We start from the raw sequence: 13,257 nt of genomic DNA, 5'->3' as shown, positions 1-13,257 counted from the left end.
AAACAATAAAGTTTCTTTGCAGATGCAGATCATAGCTTTTATGCTGCCCATTGCAGCCTGGGTTTAATGTTCATAAATTACCAGGGAGCTTCAGAAGAGGTCACATTGGGCAGAGAGTTTCATCTGTAACTAGGGGTTGTCTACGTCCTATTTGCTCATGTGGCATCTGGAAACACTTGAAACACAAATGGGGCAGATATGTAAAAATTGTCCTATGGTTAGACAGTACAAAGTTAGACTAGACGGTCGTATTCTGCACCAGATTTATAATGCTGGATGATAAATCACTCCTAGTATAAGACTGTCGAGTGGTACTCTGCAACTCCTATTAGTTGGCTTACTTTACGCCAGAACGTCAGGACACAATTCTGTTGGGTTAACAGTATTTGTGGCGCACTGACCTTTTGGCACGCCTCTTTTCGTAGGCCATGCCCCTTTTGTCGATCTAGCCGTAGAGACAGAAAACTATCTTAACCCTTTATAAAAGTGGTGCAGACACCTTTTAAGTGCAAACTACGACAGAATTCTGCCGAGGACAGAATAATGAAAAATCTCCCCCAATGTGTCAGGAAAATATGATATGTGGATTGTGAATGGCTACTTAACAGAACTGGAGATATCCACCCTTAAATTTGAACTAAAGAAATAGATATTTAGGTACAGCTTTCTATTCCTGATTGTATCTTTAAGGCTACATTCATACGATGTGTGACTACTGTACTGTAGCACGACGGGCACACGTTGGTGCCAGGAAGAGGAGGAGGGGGTGAGTGCTGCTCACCCCCACCCCTCTCCATAATGATATATGGCACATGGCGCCGTATTCCAGGGAAAGATAGGTCATGTCCTACCTTTCTCCTGGCTATGGAACGGTATGCCTTAACGCTCCCGTACTGCGCCGTGAGCCCATTGCCATCTATGGGGGATGTATATACGGCACAATCCATATATCCTATTATAGGGGAGACTTTCCTCTTTAATATGAATTGTGTTTCTAGGTGCAAGGGTTCAGGAGATGTAGGCGTTTGAAGTGTGCCCTCTCCAGCTGAACAGCTAAAGATGAACTATAGAAGCTGCAAGAGACTTTCATTTTCACTTTGCAGAAGTACATGCACCCTGCATCTGTAGCTCAAGCTGAAAATTGGTGATGGAAGAATGCTGTAAATTTTTATAACATATTTTGGTAAAAGTTACTATTTATTAAAAAAAACTTTAATTGGAAAAATTACAAAAAAAGCTTATTATTTCACATTTGTAGTCAATTATTGGAACATTTTATAAAGAAAAAAATATGTAATTAATAAAACTATCATATCAAGTTAAAGTCTCACATGTCATGGAAAGAAGTAAAAATTGTTATGATGTGTAAAGCTTTTCTAGATATTGAGATATCGTCATTTTTTAGAAGCACATAGCAGAACGTCAATCAATTGACCTGAACATTCAGGCACCAATGACCATCAGACACAGTGGGGTTAAGTTGCGGGCTGCTTGTATCCCTGCTGTGAATGGACCTGAGAAGGCTTTCAAATACATTACTCAGCAGAAAAGTTCAAAATACAAGACATGAAATTTTTTCCTTAACCTGTTAATGCAAATGCCCTTGTTGTTTTTCTGTTTCCATTTTTTCTCCCCACTGTCAAAAACATTTTTATTCCTGTGTACAGAGCTGTATTAAGGCTTGTTTTTTACGCAACAAATTGTTCTTTCTTGTGACAGTATTTAATATTCCATGCCATGTACTGAGAAGCTGGAGAAAAAATTCAAATCTGTTGAAATTAGCGAAAAAACACACTTGTGTCCTTTTATTGTGGACTCTGTTTTCCTGTCTTTCACTGTGCGCTCCAAATAACGCATCAAATTTATTATGTAGTTCGCTAAGATCACAGAGATACCAAATTTATTTAGGGTTTATTATGGTTTAATAGATTTTAAAAAATTAAAACCTTTTGTACAAAAAAATCTTCATTTTGCCCTATTCTGACGCTAATAAATTTTTCATAATTTGGTGTACAGAGCTGTGTAAGGGCTATTTTTTTGTGAGACAAGATGACATTTTCATTGCTACCATGTTGGGGACAGTACTGTCAGGATCAGTGGTAGTGGATCCTCTGTACCACCGCAAACGATGACATAAGCCGACACCTGACCCGGAGTCTAAGTGGTACCCAGTTTTCCCCAGAGCCTGCCGCAAAGCAGGTTGGACTTGTTGCGGTGTGGTACCACCAGCCGCGACTTAGTCTGCGGTGGTGGCCAAGGCGTAGTACAAAATCGTCAGGCAAACTCATGGTCGGGGACAGGCAGGAGGTTGAGACAGGATCAGAGTCGGGGATGCAGCAATAGGTCAAGGCAGGCAGCAGAGAGCCGTAGTCAGCAACGGAACCGGGGTCACAATGGGAAATCACAATATCAGCACAGAGCATGGAACACAGCTTTCTCTAAGCCACAAGGCACAAAGATCCGGCAGGATGTGCAGGGATAGGCAGATTTATATAGGATTCTGGAAAATGGCAAGGGCAAATTAACGATGCGCTGACCCTTTAATGCGCTACCAACTTCATATCCAGGACCTCCTTTACCTAGACATCAGTTACATCAGCCTCAGGAGCGAGAGGAGGTACCAAGAAGCGGTTCAAGATGACTGGTTTCAGGAGGGAGACATGGAAGGAGTTTGGGATGTGCATGGTGGGAGGAAGGCGAAGCTTATTTGCCACTGGATTGATGCGCTTCAGTACTTCTAATGGACCCAGGAATCGAGGACCAAGTTTAAAGCTGGGAATCTTCAAATGGATGTACCTAGAAGACAGCCATACTCTGTCACCTGAGGAGAAGAATGGAGAAGACCTGCACTCCAGTACCATGTGAGTCCACAGGCAGCTGGGTATCGGTAACGGCTTGTTGTGGGCACAGGAAGTGCAGGTGCCCACAAAATTACATACATCTTCGACCAGATCTGGCCACCAGTAGACTCAGGAAATGAAGGCTACAAAGCGCTACACCCCACGGTGCCCAGCCACATGAGAGCAATAGAGTAGTTCCGTTTTGCGGCAGAAAAGGTCTTGGGGAAGAACCCACAGGTGAGAGTTCGGCCCTTGGGTCTCTTCTGGATGCGAACGGCTCCAGCACCAATGGATTAGGCGTCAACCTCTAGCAGGAATGGTTTCTCAGTGACAGGCCGGGTGAGAACGGGAGCAGTAGAAAAGGCAGATTTTAGCTTTGTGAAAGCGTCTTCAGCCACCGGAGATCAGAGCTTGGAGTTGGCGTTCTTCTTGGTCAGCGCCACAATAGGAAATACCAGGGAGGAGAAAGGTGGGATAAACTGCCAGCAGTAACTGGACGTGGCCACTGAAGTACTGCAGACAACTTGGCAGGATCCATCTGTAGTGTATCCAAGGAATGGGAAACTCTTCTGATGGAATTGGCACTTCTTGAGCTTGGCATATAGGCCCTTAGGCGCCTGAGAACTTCTGGTGCATGGACCCAATGGAACTCAATGTCCGCAGAGAACACCAGGATATCTTCTAGGTAGACTATGACACAGGTATAAAGTAAGTCTTGGAATTTGTTGTTAACAAACTCCATTCCGTGACGAACTATGTCGGCATAAGCTCAATGTGCAGGGAGCACTGGGTGATGAAGCCCCTGCACAACTTGGGATCCCCATCATATTTAGATTGCATGGATAATCTCAACCTAGGTTCAGTGGCAAGCAGGCTAACTGGAGTAACGTAAGGAGCCACAGGAGCTTGACGCTGTTGCTGAGTTGCCATCAGTTGCTGCAACACGGCGGTGACTTGTCCTAACTGTTCACCTTGCGCAGCAATCTGCTGGGACTGCTGGATCACGGTGGTAAGATCAGGTAGAACAGGTGGCGGAACCTCAGCGGGATCCATGGCTGGATCTTACTGTCAGGTTCAGTGGTAGTGGATCCTCTGTACCACTGCAGTGCCCGTCGCAAAACAGGTTGGACTTGTTGCGGAATGGTACCATCAAGCCATTCCACAGGCTCGACTTTGTCCGCGGTGGCGGCCAAGGGATAGTACAAAATCGTCAGGCAAACTTGTGGTCGGGGACAAGCAAGAGCTTGAGGAACATAGCAATAGGTCAAGACAGGCAGCGGAGGAGCATAGTCAGGAAAGGAACCGGAGTCACAAGATGAAATCACAATATCAGCACAGAGCATAGAACACAGCTTTCACTAAGGCACAAGGCACGGCAGGGTGTGCAGGGAGAGGCAGATTTATATAGAATTATGGGAAATGGCCTGCGCTAATTAACGGTGCGCTGGCCCTTTAAATTTTTTCAAGCTGTGGCGCACGCACCGTGGAAGACGGGGACGCGCACACACGGCTCGGATCAGATGCGGAAGAGATAAGCCGCGCAAGCGTTGTGCTAGCGCACACAGAGGGACATGGGTAAACCTGTGACCGAGATATGGGTCGTGGGAGCACCCAGGACATGTATGACATTTTGATACTTTTTTATTATTTTATTTATCAGTTTTATGTGATGCAAATTGGCAAAAAAGATTTAAACATGTGGCCTTGATTTTTCATTAAGGGTTTCACCCCTGGGAATAACCGTTTTTATATTTTGATCGATTGGTCATGTTTATGAATTTACTCTTTTATTTTTATATCATTTCCAGGGAAAGGGGGGTGATTTGAACTTTTAGTTTTTTTTGTAATTTTTTAAAAACTTGTTAAAATCTTTTACTGTATTTTTATAGGGGGTGATCACTCCCACCATAGACAGCTATACTAATAAATTGCAGTACAATTGCAGTAAATTGCTGCAAAAACAGGCCTGTTTAACACAAACTCCCAAGTTAACACAACTACCGAGAGAAAACTAGCATTAAGCCCTTAGTAAATGTGCCCCACTGTCTGTAAACTAGCTCCACTGATCTGTTACCCTTTGGAAATAGGGCCAGAATCTTCTGTGTTCTGTGCAGATGCAACATCCCCACCGGGGCCTAGCCTTTTCTTGGGGCCTGGAGACAGCCGGGGCCAGGAATGCCTGAGTGGCTGGCGGTTGCGGCCTAGGCACGCTAGTGTCACGGTGCTTGGTACGGGGGAACCGGAGGGCTGTCCTACAGCCTGGCAGGTCTCCAGCAGGGTGGTGTTGGCAAGAAATGATGAGGGAGAAGCTGCTATAGCGGTTCTCCCTGGGGCAACCCTTTGGTGTCTAGAGTATGAGTCTCTGTGTGGTGGATAGGGTGCCCGTGATGGTGACAGCTGTAGTATCAGGGACCAGACGGAGGCGGATGTTGAACAAAAATAACTTACAGTTCTTTATTGGAACCGACAGGAACCGTAGCAACGTGCCTTGACAAATGGTAGAATGCTGGGGCTGCAGTTGGATATGGAACCACAGGAGTAGATCATCAGCCTAGAAGCAATGGCAGGCTGGGAGATAGCTGTGTCCTAGTAGGATGCTTCAGCTTGTCCTGGGTTGCTTCAGATATCACCCTTGAAGGTAGGATGATATTGCTTTCTCTCCTGCTCTGGTCTCACTTGCTAGCTGTACTGAGAACTCTCTGACAAAATCCTGTCAGACTAACTGTTCTCTTCTTCTGAACTGAGCTTGTCTCAGCTAACTGAACTCTAGAACTTTCCTGACCAGTGGTTCCTCCTCCAATCGCATTCCAGCTTACAGATACAATACATGAACAACTGTAATTGGCTGACACATATTACATCACATTCAACACTTAACTCCTGCATTACCAGGCAGACTCTACCGCTGCTGTGCTCCCCTGTGTTATGTAGTGACCTGCTGTGGGGTTGATCAGACCCTACACAGGCTGCAAGCTACATGGTGGGACGTATTCGTAACAACCCCTCTGCCTTGCATCGACACGGGCGTTGCACAGACATACTTGGCTACTTACTCTTCTGAATCTGTGTGTTTAATAAGCCGACTTCTGCCTTTAGGACCTTTGCTAAGCTTGTTAGGATCCCTGGTTTCTAAACCACCTTTCAGCTGCATTGCATTGGAATGCCCATCGTCTAACTGCTCAGGCATTTTCCATGCTGTGGCCTGCTTCTAGATTAATGTTCTCAAGTATTCAATAATTTAATCAGACCTCTCAACATCTGTAGTAGAGAAATATTCCTCCTTAAGCCTTTTTTCCTGTCCCTTACTCAACCCCCTTCTATTCCCAAACGGTATCACACCCTGTATTATGCCTCTCCCTTCGGCCTTAACTGTTTAATGTGGCCCCTTGCCTACTAACATTGTGGTCCCTGCCTACTCTGATTGTGGTCTTTCTTCTCACATTGTGGCCCCTCTTCTCCTCTCATTGTACTCCCTTTCCTTATCTCTTCCCCTTGTGCCCCCTATTTTAGACCTCTACACTCAGTCTCAGATAGTGGCCTATCTCCTCCTCATATTGTGGCCCCTCTCCTCTTTGTCTCCTCATATTGTGGCCTTTTTCTACCTCCACCACCTCATATTGTGGCCCACGTTATCCTCCTTTCATAGTGGCCCATCAGTTCCCCATTTCCTTATTGCTGAGTAATAATAAAAACAATAAACACAGTATGCACCTCTACCTGCTGTCCCGCTGCAGTCCTGCTTCTTCCACTTCTTCTGCTGGTATGTTCCGCTCTAAAGCTTACCGGTGGGAGGACGTTATCTCATCACATCACGCGTGCCAGCCGCTGCTACACACACACAGCAGCAGAGGACCACCTGGAACAGTGGGACAGCCCAAAATCTGGAGGGATTCAGGCTTCTGGTCAGGCTGCGGCTTAACAATTCCTCAGACTAGGCCTGGGACTTGCCTCTGGCCAGGGGCAAAATGATTTCAGTCACAGGGAGTGCAACCGCGACTGGGCCTGATCAGAGATGCCCGCAGGCTGTCAGTTTACAAGAACAGCATCTGCCCCATGCGCTCAGACACTGTCTCAGCATACAGGTCACATTGCATGGGGTGGATGCAGTTATTTGAAACAGTGAGAGCTGCAGCACGCAGCCAGGTGCAGGACTATGTCAGTGCTCCTATCAGAGATGCCCGCAGCTGTAAATGTTTAAAAGAAGCTCCCTGTGCAGCACAGGGCCAGGACAAGGAGCAGGCAGCTGTGTGGCGAAACACAGTGTCCTGCTTGTACTCCTCCCCCTCCTACCACGAGACTTGAAGTGAAGCCGGGACAGAAAATGTAAAGAAAGACAGAGGAAAAGGAATGTATATTACAAAGTCTATTATTATGTTCTCTACTCATTTATGCATTTTTGTTAAAAGTCTAGTTACACTTTAAGGTGAAAAGGCTTAAATTATAAGACACTTATAAAAAATCTATCAAAGATCTATTGCATGTATGATAAGGAGGTCCCAAACAGGAAACCATAACAGACTCTATATATTCCTCACCAAATAAGTTTCTAGACATGGAAGTTGGGTTTATAAATGTTTCTAGAAAAACAGTGAAATGATAAAAAGGAATTAAAATTCAAAAAAGGTAGAAATCTAGCATACAAGCTTAATCCAGTTAAAACAGGGGTTGAGAACCTTTTTGGCTGAGAGAGCCATGAACACCACATATTTTAAAATGTAATTCTGTGAGAGCCATACAATATGCACATGCCTCCCGGTAGATAGGTACCCACGACACATGCCCCCCAGTGGATAGGTAGCCCCAGTATATGGCCCCCAGTAAATAGGTAGCCACAGTACATACCCCCAGTAGATAGGTAGCCCCAGTATGTGCCCCCAGTAAATAGGTAGCCACAGCACATGCCCCCCAGTAGATAGGTAGCCACATCACATGGCCCCCAGTAACTAGGTAGCTATAGCACATGCCCCCATAGATAGGTAACCACCTCACATGGCCCCAGTAGATAGGTAGTCACATCACATGGCCCCCAGTAAATAGGAAACCACTGCACATGCCCCTTGGTAGATAGGGAGCCCCAGAACATATATAGCCACATGTCAAGGAAATATTATTCTTGAATGTGTAAGATTTGTTCAACTATTGGGCAATTACAAACTTTGTTGAAATATATGGAATCCACTGAAGCGTCCAGGCCTCTTTTACAACATCCTGGAGATCCTTACAACCTGATAAACTCTGACCTGCAGAATGTTCTGTGGTGACCTCAAAAGCCATTTGGTCACCTCTCCTCTGCACCTACCCCCACCCCTGCATCTAGGGATTTGGAAACAAAGAACTGTTTAAATATTCGTGGACTTTCCCCCTCATTAAAACTTTGCCCAATCCTGAATAACCCTGTGGACTAATTAATGAATGGGCGGTTCTGAAACCTGAACCAAACTGAAAAGATATAAAACAATATGAAATACAGTAAATGGTGTTCACATTTTGGGGGCTGCTTGACAAGCTGAGTGTGTTCCTTATTTCTCCCACCTCCAGGGAATCAGGATTTACTTTAAGTTGTAAGTTTCTGTTATTTTTCTCCCTTTTTATTTTATAACTGTTTTGCCGTGTTGTGTGTCCTTTTATTTTGTAATTCTTTTGTTTTCAACATCTTTTTATGCACTGACCAACTTTTTGTAATTTAAAGATTTTCACTTTAATTTTGGTCCCTGTATGCTCTGCGAACTCATAGCCTTGTAAAGTTTGATTAGCTGTGTTACTGTGCTGAGTGTGCATGTCAAGTGGTGTAACAAGGTGACTGCCTGAGAAGGAAGAGTTGATGTAGAGTGGGATACTTATTGGTCCCAGTATAAATGCAATATGTGGTGGCAGCGGGTCTGCTGCTGGTGCTGGAGCTGTATGAGGTGCGATTTATGCTCAATTTATGTCCTGAGTGAAAGGTGAGCGCAAGTTTGAGTAGGCTAAATTAACCCTTACAGTTGCACCCCACGTCACGTGACGTCCTCGCCGTGACACCCCAGCACATGCACCCAAATAGACAGGTAGCCCCAACACATGCCCCAAGTAGATAGGTAGCCACAGCACATGCCCTCAGCAGATAGGTAGCCATAGCACATGACCCCCCCAGTAGATAGGTGGTCATAGCAAATGCTCCCTTATAGATAGGTAGCCACAGCGCATTCCCAAGGTAGATAGGTAGTCACAGCCCATGCCTCCCAGTAGATAGATAGTGCCAGCACATACTTGCCCCCAGTAGATAGGTAGCACCAGCACATGCCTCCCAGTAGTTAGGTAGTCACAGCAAAAAAAAAAAGGAAATTACTCTGCTCTCCCTTTAGCGGCTTCTCATCACTCCTGCGCTCTTCTCTATGACCCAGGCATCGCTGCCAACGTTGCTTAGGAAATGGCACAAGGGTCATAGAGAGGAGTGGATGCTGCTCTACTCTATGACACAGGCGCTGTCACCTGATGGCACCATGGTCACCCAAAGGACGCAGGCAGCGGATCCTTCAAGTCTTAGTTGTAGGCCGTGTGTAGGGGCAGAAGGCCTCAGCCACATGTGCTTCCCAAGATGCTCAGGAGAGAAGAGAAAGAGATAACTTTCCACCCCAAGGGCTTTTATAAACTTCCCTTGAGAGTGTCCAGCTCAGGTAATCCAACCAGCACCTTTTTAAAATAGGTGATTAATAATACATTTGATTGGTTAACAATAAAAATCTAGCACGGTGACTTAGTGGTTAGCATTACAGCCTTGCAGCGCTGGGGACCTGGGTTCAAGTCCCTGGGTCAACATCTGCTAAGAGTTTGTATGTTCTCTCCTTGTTTGAGTGGGTTTCCTCCAGATCCTCTGGTTTCCTCCCACACTCCAAAACATACTGGTAGGTAGGTTGATTAGATTGTGAGCCCCATTAGGGACAGGGACCGATTTGGCAAACTCTGTGCAGCGCTGCATAATCTGTGTGCTCTATGTAAATAAAGAATTACAATTATATGATTATATTCCTTCTCTGGCAGATATTCTACAGCTGCATTACCGTTTATAGACACTGGAGGCTCACTTAGGTGGTCAGTCTCAATGATCCCAATTATATCTATTATTAGTTGTATTTCACTACACGCTGGGGCACATTTACTTACCTGGTCCTGTGCGACCTCCGATCCGGAATGTACATCTGCCGCAATTCAAGAAGATCGTGCGCCCGATTCCCTGCTTGTGTCACTTCCACGATCAGGTCCGCCAGAGTTCACCTTCTTCTTCCCGGTGCATGTAAGTTCTTGGCTTGCGACACATATTTAAATGTTAAATCCCGCGCTTAGTCCGAATCCGTCGGATAGTCTGCCCGCTCCCCGATTTCTGTCGCATGAAAGCAGGCGCTGATGCGGCAAAATCCGATCATGTGCGACACAATCCCCAGCACAATCCACGAAAGGTCAGAAAAGCCGACGAAAATGTGGCCGCGGATCCCTTAGTAAATAAGCCCCACTGTGTCCGCAGGGCTATTGCACAGGGAAAAAGAACCTCCTTGCATCATAGATCACTATGATGCAGAGTCCCCGCTGTCTGCCTTATGGTCGGTGTGTAAAATCCAGCCAGACCGGAGTCCGATTTTACTGACCATGGTGGCAGGCCACTGGCCTTAATCTATATTTTATGATTGCTCCATTGATGTTTAAAAAATGATGTAAATAGTAAGACATAGGAAAATCCTAGAGCAATCTGCTGTCAGAAAATGATACTGTAAACTGAATCTAACAATTTCTCCACAAGAGGGCAATGCTGTCCATCAAATTGTTCTATTAACCTACATTGCTCATTATTACCAAATGACAAACAATATATACTGTATGTTTACTTAAAATTAACTTTTCGTTCTTAACCCTTTATGGCTCACAGGTTCTTCATTAAAGTTGAGAGTATTGTAGTATATTGCCTAAACGATCAGACCCGCTAGGTGACCTAAAAAAATTAGTAAAATATATAAAATATAAATCAAAAACTTATTACATATCCCAACATAAGAAAATGCCTGATCTATTGAAATATTAAAATAATGATACCATGATAAGTTATGGTGGAAATTTAGGGATTTACTGTGCATGGAAGATCATACTCCAACATGGCTGAATGCACTATTTCCTGAACGAAATAAGCGTACTCCTTTCTCTGAATGGGTCGCCAGAGGTGTCTCCAATATGATAAATCGATTTGACAGAGGTACTCAGAAAAAGTATGAGCTGTTAAGTACTAATTTTGAGCTCTAGCAGTCTTGTTTCTATCAATCCCTTCAGATTAGGCATGCTATAAAGCAACAGGAGGGTTCGGTACCAGAGAAAAAGGCTGCACACAACCTTATAGTTACATGATAATTAAAGATGGAGACACCCAGGGAGTTAGATCCTAAAATTATTCTTATCTCCATAATGCTTATCTGAAAAAGTTTCAAAATGAGTGTCGGATGTAGTTAAAGGGGTTGTCCGTTTTAAGCATATTACATCGAATAATTCATATTGTTTGTTTGATGAAACATTATTATATTTCACAGTATACTTTCTGTATCACTTCCCTCATTGTTTTCTAAATTTCTGCTTGCTGTCATTCTATAGGAAGCTTCTTTGTTTACTTAGAATGTTGTAGATATACACCGGTCCATGGTCATATGATGTCACACAGGTGTATGGTTCGTTATATTACACAGCTCTGATTACTATCTCTGATATAATGAGCCGTGCACCTGTGTGAGATCACATGACCATGGACCGGTTTTTATTTACAGGAAGTAAGCGATGAAGCTTCCTGTTGGATAAAAGCAAGATGACAACTAGCAGAGTTCTGGGAAACCATGAGGAATTGATACAGAAAGTATATTGGAAAAATGTATAACTTTTCATTAAAAAAACAATATTAGTTATTTGCTAGAATCTTCCTAAAGTGTTCAACCCCTTTAATGTGACGGACCTGCTAGGCTGTTTCGTATGCGATGTAGAATTGAATACCCGTGTCTTAGGTGTGTTGCAGCTAATGCTGATTTAATCCACTTGATGCAGAACTTCCCAGCAGTGCGCATATATTGGCAGGAGGTTTATGTAATTGTGGGCAAGTACCCCATAGACGGCAATAGGAGCACCATGGCACAATACTGCTCCATACACGGGGAAAAGATAGAACATGTCCTATCTTACCCCATATGCAAATATGCAAGGCCGTGCGCCATGCATCTCTCCAGTGCATCGCATATATGTCTGAACCCCCCCTTGCACGTATATGTCCCTTCAACCTCTTCCCAGCTTGCGCCGTACTAGTAAAGTACTAGTAAAGAATTTTTGCCAAATTTCATTTTTTTCATAACTAAACACAAAAGATTTCATCCAAATTTTTAAACTAATTTGAAGTACCATGTGTCACGAGAAAACAATCTCAAAATCCCCTGGATATCTTATACCGTTCCAAAGCTATAAGCACTTGTAGTGAAACAGGGAAGATTTGAAAAATGGGGCTGCGTCCTTAAGGCCAAAATAGGCTGAGTCCCGTAGGGGTTAAGGATGTATGAAGAGAGCTCCTAGATTGACACCACCACCAACACCAGTATTCAGTGCTGGTACTAATTGTGGGTGTGAACTATTTAAATGTCGCTGTAAACTCTTGCCTGAGATTTTGCCTCCCATGAGCTAGTTACCTGTTACCATGACCGCCATGAGTTTCTGTCTCACGTCTCTTGCTACACTGGCATCCTCTATGGTGCGGAGTACGTACGAGTTTGGAGACATGGGGAGAGTTATCATCATGTTTCTGAGTCAAAATTGTTCTAGTTGCCCATGAAAACCAATCAGAGCTCAGCTTTCATTTTTTAAACAGCTGTGGGAAAATGATAGCTGAGTTCTTCTCAAAAAGACTTATGATAAATATGCATGGTACAATGTTGCAGGCAAAGAGAGAGAGAGAGAAGTGTCGCGTCTAATCAAAGGGGATAAGCCCTCTGAGGAACAGGGTATATGAAGGCTATACAGTGTTGATCAAAGGAGCTTTGAGAGTAGTCTATGTGAGATTTAGTGACCATAGAGAGTATGTATGGAAGCTCATACTAATTCTGCTCTCTATTACAAAGCAGCACAAATTGCTCAATTTGCCACCATTGCCACTCTCACAAATGCCCCCAGATGGATCTCGCTTGAATCCCAACTCAAATACCCAGCATCCTTGCCAAGCCTGTCCTAGATGACAGGTCCCATGCCAACCTAACTGCAACCCACTTCCCCTTTCTCACTACACTTTTAAAAACTTTGACGTTTCTTTGGATTCCAACAAAAGCTACAATCAAACCCCTCTCCATTACTACCATTGTTTAATAACCCACCTTTCCCCCAGGGATGGAATGTGGGGTATTCAGGTGGTGGGAGGCAAAAAGCATATCCCACA

This window comes from Engystomops pustulosus, chromosome 1, assembly GCF_040894005.1.
Source record: "Engystomops pustulosus chromosome 1, aEngPut4.maternal, whole genome shotgun sequence".
Lineage (NCBI taxonomy): Eukaryota > Metazoa > Chordata > Amphibia > Anura > Leptodactylidae > Engystomops > Engystomops pustulosus.
The sequence above is the reverse complement of the archived record's forward strand: the minus strand, read 5'-3'. Positions refer to the sequence as shown.